The following is a 12,708-nucleotide window of genomic DNA, read 5'->3' as shown; positions in this document are numbered from 1 at the left end:
TTTACACTGGTACAATGAGGTTTTTTAAGTTATCCATGTAATTCAGTAGAAATCAAACAGATTCAGCTCAACCTAAGAGTGCTACATGCAACAAGCTGATCAGGGAATTCTATCTCAAATGCTTCCTTTGCTGAAACATGTCGTCCTGTAAGGATGAGATCATGTGCCTTGGGCTGTCCCACTGTCAATGAATGAAACACCTAAGACAGCCAATAAAAATGTACAGGGACATGAACTCCTATTAAACTAAGACATTTTGATCAGCTGATTCTTCATTAACTATGTAACAATTTCTATGTAATTAAAAAATAATGATTCTTGTACTACAGTATCGATTCTGTTCACAATAAAGATATTAAACCTTACATTAACTCTTTCAGCACAGTCCCTGGTGCCGACCTCATAACTGTTTCGTGCTTGTTATAGTTTTCATGCTATAAATAAGGGCATCTTCACAAAATTTGGCAGATTATCAGTAAACATTACAAGGCTTTCTCATGCAAAATATCAGATTTTTTTATTAAGTCTTAAGGTTTGTTGAGCAAAGTTTTTCTCATGCCTTTCATTTTAAAATTAAAAATACTTTTATGTATCAGAAAATTTTCAAATTTCATGAGATATTTTTTATAACATCCAGACAGTTATCAAATGTTTCTTAAGAAAAACTGTATATTTTATCTGTTATTTTCACTAAAAAATCTCTGTACGTTTGGTTGATTTGACCGATCTCGTAAACCACCATAAAATATTAGGAAATAAATATAAATTATACTTTTTTTGTTCTAAAATGAACACAAATTATAACACGAAAACACAAATGTTTAGACTAAATACCTTAAAGCGCATAACATTATACATTTATATATATATTTATTATATTGGCCTTCCAGTTGTGCCTGGCTAACAATACAGAAGTTACAATGATGCGGTGCACGTGCACTCATGTTACTGTATCCAATAATATAAAACTGACCTTTAGTCTTTACAAAATTACCTGTCTTGGTTATGTTTTAGTGGACTAGTATTTTGTAAACTACAATCACGTTTCAATATTATACATAATATATGTATATACATTATTACTATTTACAAATAAGTTCTTAAACTTATCTAAATTATGCTTTTTTCCTTCTAGAATGACTACAAATTATAACACAAAACCTCATATGTTCATTCTAAATAGCTTAAATCTCATAACTCAATAAAATAAAAATGATAAATACATGTATAACATAAGTAGAAGAAATCATTGTTTTATTTACTGTTTTATGTTTCAAGAAAAATAACTGAAATTTAAAAATTTGTTTGTAAATAGTAATAATATATATACATATGTAATGTATTACAACTGAAATGTGATTGTATTCTACCAAATACTGGTCCACTAGAAAACTGTTACACTTTGTAAAGGCCAGTTTTATACTATTGGATACAGTAACATAAAGCTGTGTGTGTCTGAATGCAACTTCTGCATTGTTAGTAAGACACGGCTGAAACGATGTTTTTTTTATTTATTTCAAAGTACGTATATAAAACCTAAAAAAATTATTTTGTTTTACGTACTCTACGTACAAAATTCGACAAGGCTTAGCAAGTCGTGGGAAACGAATACAAATTTCCCATTTTTAGAAATGCTTGTTTATGTACACCTACTTCACTCTAGGACATGTTTATAACCAATCAAAAGCTCAGTATTTTCCCCCACATGGTCTTTGTAAAGTGTCTTCATGGGTAAACCTGTCTTCTTCATTGTAGACTCGCAGAGAAGGGGTAAGATAAAATGGTGCTTGAAAATCAACATTTTATTAAACCTACATACTGCTCAGTTAGAAAGTCTGATTAATTACAGTGGAATTCTAAGAGGTGGGCAGGGCCAACTTTTTTGATTTGATAAATATAACATAGAAAAGATAGGAGGTTCTTGTTTTATATTCTAGCTTGTCAATATCAGCAATATGAGTTCCTAATTTGTAAAATATTATAGATTTTTGTACTTGGACATCACAAACATCTAATCTAAACCAAAGCTGCATTCAACATACCATGTGACACACAAAAATAAATATTTAGGATTTTTTTAAATATTTACTTTTAAATTAAGAAATTAACTAATGTATAATACTGACATTCGAATTATAATCACCAGCTTAATACCAAACTTACAGACATATATTCACAAAATAGTAGTTCAAAAAAATTTAATTCTAGTCCACAAACATGATGATATGCCCTCTGACCCCTACCCATAGTTATAGGATTAAAAATAAAAGTGAAAAAAAATACCAGTCTGGCTTCAATGCATTTTCCAGTTGGTCTTAAGGTACATTTAACTGCTTCACATTGTCCGTTTTTTTCTCTTTCCATAATAAAAAATCATAAAACAATGCATGTTTTCTTATAGCAAAGCCACATCAGGCATCTGCTGTGTCCACCGAAAGGAATATAACCCCTGATTTTTAGCATTGTAAATCCAAACACTTACCACAGTCTCACCAGGTAAAGGAAGCAACAGTACCATCATCACCCGGTAATCCCATGAGGTCACCCTCCCAATTACTAACTAGGCCCGACCTTGGGTGTCTGCAGGGATCGGACGAGACCCATATTTTTCCTATGTGGTTAAAACAGTGTACAAACATTTCAACATTATTTAAGTGAACAGTCCACTTCACAAGATAGTACAGCAAGGAACCAATTTATCAACAGTGGTAAACTTCTGTCAGTATTTGTACAAGTAATGCAAGTCAAGTTTGTCTTGAGATGTTATGTTGAAGTGTACTAGAATAATGAAGACTTGATAGATGACTCAGCACACTTCCTGTCATAACAGTTATGTATTCCTAACAGCACAATGTGGTAACACTAAAATCTGTTTAACAAATAAAAGTTTTTTGATAAAAACCTTAAATAAGACTAAACCCACCATTTCAAACTGTTTTATCCCAAACTTCTACTATTACATGAAAAACTATACTTTAAGCTTAAAAACCAATACAGAAACAGAAAGTTCACTAAACAATACCTGAACCCATTAACTCAGTATTTCCAAAGTGTGAAACTCGTCACACCCTTAGGAGGGTACAAATAATCTCTTTTAATGAGTAACTAATCACTTAACGTGCTTTCACTCATTTAAAAAAAAGAGGGAGGTGTACAAGAAACTGTATTTATTAAACCTTTTGGCCCTGGCACCATTTTTAAATTCCTTTCTGTGTTACATTAAACAATTAAACCACTTTACTATCAATGAAAACTAAAAAGAACAAATTCTATATATAGAGAGGAAATCCTTCAAACAAAAGACAGTCAACAACTGATAAATAATTCTTGGAATGTTACTAATACTTTCTTACAGTTTTAAAGTATATTTTAATACCAGAAAGCCAGGATTTTAATACATGAACGTCAACCCTCTCACAAACTGGTTGTACTGACAACCTAGTTCAATGCATGCAAAAATAAAAAGACATATTTGAAACAAACTATATGATATTAAAAAAACTTGTACATGGATACTAGTTTCAACATATTCCTGTGTCCTTTACTTGAAAAGAAATTAGTCAATACACCCTAACTCAGAATTCTCTTGTTGCTGATTTAAAATATAATAAAATGCTCCCTTGAATAAACTACAGCAAGAAAACCGAGTATTTAAATATATTTTTCACAAGCATTTTATCAAGAAACACAGTAATAATATGACGTGCAGTGAAAACAACATGCATGACATTAAGACACAAGATTCAAATTTTGTACACTAATAGATGTTTATAATCTACAGATAGGTATCAAACCTGTACAGGTTGTAGGGAACATGGTGTACTAATTGATTAATGAGTCTGTCCATTAATTGATTAGCAAATACCATTAATTGTATGGCACTACTGTCTGGTATCATTTAAACTGTATTTACCTACTGTCATTACATGATGCTAACTTTATCTTTTTACTATTAATCCTGTAGATTTTCACCTGAAATTGATTCATCTGTTCCAATTCTTTTACCATGTTCCCGTTCCAACTGAAGAGCACCAGTTAAAGACTTTGCTCCAAGTGTGCAAATAACAGGTGGAACATCTGAGGAAACTATACAAGACAAGAGGCTACATTAATGGCTTGGCCAAGAACTGAAACCAACAAGTTGATTATCAATTAAAAAAATGAGTAATAATAATTATTATTTATCTGAAATTTGCATGCACTTAGATTGAGAATGTAATGGACAGAAAAACCTTCATTACAAACTGTATAAAGAGGAATTTTGTAAATTAGTTACAGAAGTGTCGTGTAGTTACACATAAAATATGTATAAAACATTGAATGACGTCTGTCAAATAATCCGTTGAAATGCTGGAATGAACATTTTGAATAAATACAGTCATTTGTACAAGTCCTGATAAAGCCACAATGTAGACTGAAATAAAAAAATATTTTTACATTATCTGTAAATGTTGTTTTCCCTAACATTATTGTCAAAAAAGTTTAAATCCCTCCAGTATGCCCTATCAACTCAAAAACCAACAAAATAAACTACTACTAAGTTAAAACTGTTACTTATCTGTTAACATTACTACCAAGTTAAAACTGTTACAAGAAACATAATCCAAGTCATTTACTTCAGTTTCAAAATACAGTTAAAGTTGGTAAAAATGTGTTAAAACAACAGTTAAAATAAAAAGGAACAAGAAAAATACAAGAAACTGTATTTATTAGCCCTATCGGTCTCGGCACCATTTTTAAATTCCTTTCTGTGTATGATACTGTGTTACATTAAACATTTAATTAAACCACTTTACTATCAATGAAAATCCTTCAAACAAAAGGCAGTTAACAACTGATAAATCCAATCAGTCTTTTTAGAATGTTACTAATACTTTCTTACAGTTATAACGTATCACATACTGGTAGTACTGAGAACCTATTCAATGCATGTAAATGAAAAAAAAAAAAGACATTCGAAACAAAATATGCTATTAAAAAACTTGTACATAGATACTAGTTTCAACATATTCCTGTGTCCTTTACGTGAAGAAAAATTAGTTAATACAATTTAACTCAGAATTCTCCTGTTGCTGATTTGCTCCCTTGAATAAACTACAGCAAGAAAACCAAGTATTTAAACATATTTCTCACAAGCATTTTATCAATAAACATAGTAATGTGTCATGTAGAGAAAACAACCCACACAACAAACTGTGTTGTAAACAGTGATAGTTTTGCAATTTTCCATTTCTGTAGCTCACACTGTGGTAATCCAAACCATCCCATATTTTCATTGACAATACTCTAGTGGACTCTTACTTCCCATACCAAATGTCAAAACAATCCATTATGAAAGACATGAGATATAAAATCTAAATGTCAAAACAATCCATTATGAAAGACATGAGATATAAAATCTAAATGTCAAAACAATCCATTATGAAAGACATAAAATCTAAATGTCAAAACAATCCATTATGAAAGATATAAAATCTAAATGTCAAAACAATCCATTATGAAAGATATAAAATCTAAATGTCAAAACAATCCATTATGAAAGACATAAAATCTCCAATTTTGATTGAATTTCTTCCTATCTTTTTATTTTCTTTTTGGACTGATCACATCAAATATTTATTTGATGAAAAACATAATTAACTTTGGTGGATGTTTCCCAAATTTGGTACATTAACAGATGTTTATAACCTATAATTAGGTGTCAAATTTTGTCTCAGTATAAGCTCAATTTTGACCAACATTTTCAGGCATGCCGACAGAAAAAATCATGTGAGCTACTGGCTTGAAATTTTTACCACAGTTTAATCTAAGATTAAAAATGGATTATGTTCAGTTTCTTGTCATTTGGATTAAAGACTGCTGTTTTAAAAAGGAAACTACCATCATATATTTTAAAGAATCTGGTTGGTTCTGTAAAGTATAGGTCTGTTCCAAATAATAGGGTTGCAACCTTAAAGCTAACGTTAGCTACTATCTAGTGTCACTTTCTTACTGACTGTGGTTCATTGGTGTGTATTGATAAAAAGTCATGATATCTAATCAAAAACACCGTAGGTGTGACAAAAGGTGCAGCCCAAAATGGATTGAGCATAAGACTTAAGGGAATGAAATCAAAACTGGTAGATAAACTTATAGCAATGATAACAATTTTACAGCAAATATTCATTCATTAGCTAGGTAGGCCACATATTTTGTTTTACCCATCATCATGCTCCAAGTTAAACAAAAAATGTGGCATAGCTAACTAATGATTGAATATTTGCTTTAAAATTCTTGTGTAGCAACCAGTTTGGCTGCCAATTTCATTTCTTTCAGTGACACGCTCAATCATTTTACGGTTGCGCCGTTATTTAAACTTCTGATTAGGTTAAGGTTATTTCTAATAAGGTTATTGTATTTATCTTCCAAGATAAAAAAACAAAACAAGGTCTTGTGGTAAACACAGTTCATTTAAAGAAGTTTGACCGTTATGCTACAAGCTTGGTCAACTGGACCAACTCTGTGACACCAAATTGACTTTTATAGTTTCCATACTATCAATTGTAATATGTTTTGTTTATCTTTATGAAATTTTGGAAGCTTTCACTAAGAATAATTTGTAAACAAAACAATCTCAATTTATAATTAAGTATTTTAACTAAATATTTTTTTCCGTGAATATATTGAGTGAAATTGTTAACTGCTCCGAGTGCAAAATGATTTTCACGTTAAGATATAAAATACTTTTCTTCTTTTGAAAAATCTCAAATTTCATTTACATGTTCTCTAAAACCCCCTAATTAAATCTTATAAGAGGTTGGCCAAATTGACTAACCTCATAACCTCCAAAACAAAATTTGAAATAAATCAAAATATCTTTTTTTTTTTCATTCTAGAATGACCTTAAATTGTAACACGAAGCTCCATTTGTTTATCTTAAATATCATAACAATATACATCTGTTTATAGTTACATTTTACTGTCCTTTGAATTGTGTCTTAACTAATATTCCTGCCATAAAATTAGTAAATCACAAGGTGAACGTGGAGCTCAAGTTAGAGGTTACTTCAGTTCTTGCAAGAGTATCCCATGAAAAATTATTATTACTATTATCATTTACATTATCTAAACTAAAAATTATCTCATTTTTTACATTTTACTTACTTTTATAATAACAATAAAGAATACATTTAAAAAAAAAAAGAAATAAAGTGCTCACCAGGGTCTTATTTTTTATGTCAACTGTTGATGACAATCCTACTTTTTCATACTAATGGTGTTAATACACTAAATATTTTTTTTCAGTTAAATAAATAATGCACCAAAGAACACACAATATCACATAACTTTCACAATTTTCCTGGCTTTCTAACTATGTAACAAGAGCTGTTAAAAAATTCATCTAAGCTTATCAATGTTTTCTCATTTCGATTGTTAGCTACATTTTTATGCTATATTTATAATGACAGTTTTCATAAATATAAAGCACCAATCATTTAAATTTATATTTAAACTCAGGTATAATGGTTATTACTTAATCTTACTGAAAATATAAACAAATTTTTTACCATTTCCATAGAGAATAGCTATTAAAGTTGATTAATCTCTTTCAAATTCTTCTGTCAACTCAATTTCGTTTTTCACTTTGGTTAATAAGACAGTCTAATTCTTTCCTCTGTTTTAACTAGACCTGAAGAGTAAAAGAAAGAAGAGAGTAGTGAAAAAATACAGACATTCTATTATACCCCTATGCATATATTACTCAAAGTTAACCTTAAACCAATCAATTATTTTTTAGAGTTTTGACTATTCAAATTAATATTAACTTCTGATCACAGCAACTGAGCAAGTTACATACTGAGTCTGAGCAAAACAAAATCAAAGTGCTTATGAATATATGTAATGGTATATATTCTTCTTAAATTCTTACTTATAAAGATTAAATATAATGAATTCTTTCATCAGTTGAGTAGCCTTGCTGATACGGTTAGTGTTAACAACTTTAGGCCTTAAAGTAAACCTAGCATATCACGGTTTGATCAGCTTTGATGTAGGTTAGTCCTAAGTCGATATTCTAAACTACGAGTGCAAAATAGCCTTTCACTACAAGTATAACAAAAGTAAAAGATTAAAATAATAAGTATAATAAAACTAGATGTGTTACACTTGCTAACCAACACTATTAATGTAAGTAACATAAAATAAATAATAAAGTACTGTTCTGACAATATTTCCTTCTTGAACCACGAGTAAACTATGATAATACTCAATCACTCTTTACTTCCGAGTTCAGTTCGTGAAGCTTCCAAACTCAAAAGTGTCATCGACGGTAAGGCAGCAAAATAACAAGACGCCTAACAAGTACTAAATTTCTTGTTTTTTTATGTTTATTTCTTGCTATAAAAGTAACTAAAATGTAAAAACTTAAGTTAAATAAGGAAATAAAAATGAAAAATTAAATACACAAATAAAATTTCTCAGCGACGTTTGCACGTGAGGTACTCTTTACTGGGTAATTCATTTACGTAATTTGAGTTGCGCGGTGGATCTGGAATTTATTTTTTCATACGCAGGATTCGTACCGAATTCAAAGAAAAATATAATTAAATGAGAATAGTTATAAAAAGGATAGAGGAATGAACATTTTAGGATAAAAAACTCTAATTGTTTGTTACAAGCTGCAGTCATTCTACGAAGAAAAAGAAAGGATAACTTAAATTTATTTCGTGTTTTTTGTGTTTCAAGGTCGGTCCGTAACGTGGAAAAGGAAGAGAAAATAACGGACAAAATATAAAGCATTTAGTGAAAATGAAAATTGGTATTACTATTAATTAAGAAGGTTAGACAAACTACATTTCAAAACTGTAAGATTACAAAAGTAGTTTAAATCTTTATATGAAAAACAACTAACACTCAGACAAGTCAGAGTAAGACTGGTCCAGTACTTAATGTACATCTTCACACAGTAAAAACTTGAAAGGATCATGTTCCACCAGAATCATCCAGCAAGCAAAGTACATCTTCACACAGTAAAACTCTTAAAAATTCATAAAACACCAGAATGGTCCAGCATGGTTTAAGCAAAGGCAACTCTGTTTCATGTATTCTAGCCAATATATTTATGAGTCGAGTTTTAACACAAGCCTATATATATAGGTGTGTGTGTGTGCCAGTGACACCTGCTTATTTCACATTTACAGAACACCTACAAACTTTCTTTGAACGCATAAACTTCATTCATTCCGATATTAACTTCACCATCAAACATAAAGTCAACATACCTTCTTCAAAATTTATTGTCTCAAAGTGGGTTCATCATCATCAAACTTGAAAACATTGCTTTGATGGGTTGAGTGACTTACCCACCGCTACGCCAAGTTTATTATTAGAATGTTTAATAGAGACTTCATTGAGAGTATTCTGTATTTCAAACTGGAATATTAGTGTGTGATAAGTAAATTAACATTTTCCTTACCTGAATGAGAAGAGATTAGTGAGGTAAGATTTTCTCCTAGTGAAACCATGCTGACTAGCCAATACAATCTTAAGCTTTGTTAAAAGCATCTTTTATCAGACTTTAAAATAAACTTTTCCCACCACTGATGTAAAACTAATTGACTAATAATTACTGAAACAATTTTATCACCTCCCTTGAGAAGAGGAGTAACATTAGTCAAATCCTTAACTTCTTTCAAAACCTTGGGTTAAATATTATCTGGTCCAGGAGATTATAATTCTTTGAACTTCCCGGTTGTTTCTTAACAAACTCAGAATTAATGTGATCATCTTCTTCAGTCTTGTTCCAATAAACCTACTGTTGAGGATGAGGAATATTGCTCAAATCTTCATTAGTGAAAAAGTAGAATTTAATAACCCAGCCATCCCATAATCAAATATTAGCCTTCTTTGAAGGTCTTGCTTCCATCCTAACATTCTATTTATCATTAATGTATTTGAAGAAATCCATATTATTAATTTTTATCTTTCACCCAACATTTTTTACATACTTTTTGATTTCCATTTGACTAACTCACTTGGTTTTCTCTATTCTTCTAAATTCTCCCATCACCAATTTAAACTTCAAATATTTATAATAATTTTCTTTAATTTTATTATTTATACTCTTGTAAGGTAACCTGATATTTTTTTTCTTGTAGCCACATTTTTTAGCCTATAAGCAACATACATATTTTGAGTGTTTAATAAATTATCTTTAAAATTTTACACATTTCATCAGTATCTCCAATTAATTTAACTACCAAATTCTTAGAATATAACGTTTATCTCATATCTTCAAAATTTGTTTTTTTTTTAAATTTGAAACCACCATATCATTATTCCTTATCTCCATATGCAGTAAAACATCAAAATTCATATCTAATATAACTTATATTGTTATAAGACTAATTTATTAATACTCCGAGAATAACAATAAGTATTATTAGTTTAGCATCTAAACTGTCTTAATTGATACAGATATGATTTAGTACTAATAGTAATACTGAGTAATTAGTATTAGTACTACTAGTAGTAATGTTATTTTAAGCACTTAAACCTAGAGGAGTAAGCCTACAATATAAAATATAAACAATGTATACCCAATGGATTGACCAAAGTAAAAAAATTATTCGTGGTCAACATCTAAATAAATTAAATTATTAATAAATAATATCAAACAATTTTTTGCAAACAATACCATATCATAATATTATAAATATAAGTTAAAACGTAATTACAGTCCTAACGAACGTACTTCAAATGTTCCATTTCTAGTGCCACATGTCTAGTACTTAGATGGCGTATAGAAAATAAAAAATTATGTATATACTTTTATTTTCAAAACTATAATTAGATATTATAATTTCAAACAAAATAAAAATTGTGTTAAATTAAATTTTTATATATTGATAGAGCTTCGACGTAAATGTTATTTAACATTACTTTCATTAAATAATTACCAAATATAAAATTCAAAATATAAGCAAAAATAGTTTTATTACTCTTGTTAAATTTCAATTATACTTCAGGAAAAATATTAAGAACCGAAATTGTACGGTTAACAGTGAAAAGTTTGTGCGATATGTCTTCCTGGTGGCTCTCCGATAAAGTTTATAACGCTGGATATTGTTGTTCGATACCTGCGAGAGATAAAGCCTAGCCCAGGTTTTACACTTCATAACCAAAAACATATTGTTCGACATGGAATTTCAAAAGGAAATGAGTTTTCAATACAAATACAAGAGAATTTCAAAATCATACAAAACCTATAAATTGTAAATTCGGGACAATTACTTTCATTGGAATGTTTACTAATTCTTTGGAATGTAATACCAATTTAAATTTAATTTCAATTGAAATAGATGGCGTCGCAAACGAAATTGGTGTACATTGCGACTTAACTAAAAATAACTCTGAATAAAAGTCGATATTCCATTATCAGTGTACTAAAACAAATACTTAAAATTTTGTTGATATATTATAGGAAAAAATAAATTGGACACAAGTTCGAATTAGGGCTGAATATTAGCATTTATCAAAAGTATTTTTAATAAACACCAAAATATCGTTACAAAGAATATTGAAGAGTATTTCTCTTCAAACAACTACAATAAAAATATTCTTTCTATATATTTTTTTCCATCTCTTTTTCCAAAACATAAACTATTTTGTGAAACCATGTTAGTCTTTATTGCCATCTATTGACTAAAAAACTAACTGTAATGATATTGGTTAGTATTTACTGCCATCTGTTATGTTAAAAACTAACTATTTCGTGTAAATGTTTTTTTATTATTTCTATCTCTTATCCAAAACATAAACTATTTTGTGAAACTATGTACGTCTTTATTGCCATCTATTGACTAAAAAACTAACTGTACTGAAATTGGGTGACATTTACTGCCATCTATTGGGTTAAAAACGAACTATTTCGTGTAATTGGACTTTTTTTTGTATATATCATTATTTCAAAATATGATAATAGATGGCAGGCCAGTGTCCGTTATTTATTAATTTAATTAAATATTATGCAATAGAATACAAGCTGTAATTAAACTATTATTAGAAGATATAAACTACTCAAAATTCTTAAATAGAGAGAAAAAATAATGGAAAAGTAATATTCAAAAGTTTTATATACAGGTATTTGAATATATTATTATCCGTTGTCTATAAACGTAATTATTTTATTAATTTTAACATAATTTAAAATTAAAGTATTTCAAAATTGCGGTAATAGACGGCACTATAAAATAATTGCCTTAATTTGCAATTAAACGCAAAATTTAATACCAGTTAATTCTGAATCAAAGTCACTGGATCATGCTAAAAATAGTGTGGTTTCAGAAATTGTACTTGATTAAAACTGTTAAATTGCGAAAATCTACTTACACATTAATTTTATATTACGATTTTTTGTTCTAAATGAACTGAAAATATAATTATATATTAAACATTTAAGTAATATATGATGAAGAGAGCAATAATATTTATTAACTGAAATTAATAAGTAAATCTTTTTTTTTTACCTGCAGTTGGAAATCCGTTTAATCTTTTATGCTTCTAAAATGCGGTTCCGATTGAAGAAGATGAAATAAATTTTATTCAGATATACAAAATAGAAACTGTATTAAAATACTTTTATATATATTGATAGAACTACGACCTAATTTTTTTAACGTTACTTTCATCATATAATTACCAAATAAAAAAATAATATATATATATATT

The 12,708-nt window shown here is 28.9% G+C and overlaps 1 long non-coding RNA gene across 2 annotated transcripts; it reads right to left on the bottom strand.

Moving 5' to 3' along the window:
- Positions 1 to 6: 6 nt before the first annotated feature.
- On the bottom strand, positions 7 to 10,767 carry LOC111087709. Of its 2 annotated transcripts, none has more exons than XR_002612370.1 (3): positions 10,733 to 10,767; positions 7,548 to 7,669; positions 7 to 200 (listed from the first exon to the last, which is right to left on the bottom strand). It is a non-coding gene; the product is annotated as an uncharacterized LOC111087709 (long non-coding RNA). The 2 variants fall into 2 exon arrangements; XR_002612369.1 differs by lacking the exon at positions 10,733 to 10,767 and adding an exon at positions 8,261 to 10,192.
- Between the last annotated feature and the right edge of the window lie 1,941 nt (positions 10,768 to 12,708).

Source organism: Limulus polyphemus, unplaced genomic scaffold (genome assembly GCF_000517525.1).
Source record: "Limulus polyphemus unplaced genomic scaffold, Limulus_polyphemus-2.1.2 Scaffold2511, whole genome shotgun sequence".
Classification (NCBI taxonomy): domain Eukaryota; kingdom Metazoa; phylum Arthropoda; class Merostomata; order Xiphosura; family Limulidae; genus Limulus; species Limulus polyphemus.
The sequence above is the reverse complement of the archived record's forward strand: the minus strand, read 5'-3'. Positions and strand labels throughout refer to the sequence as shown.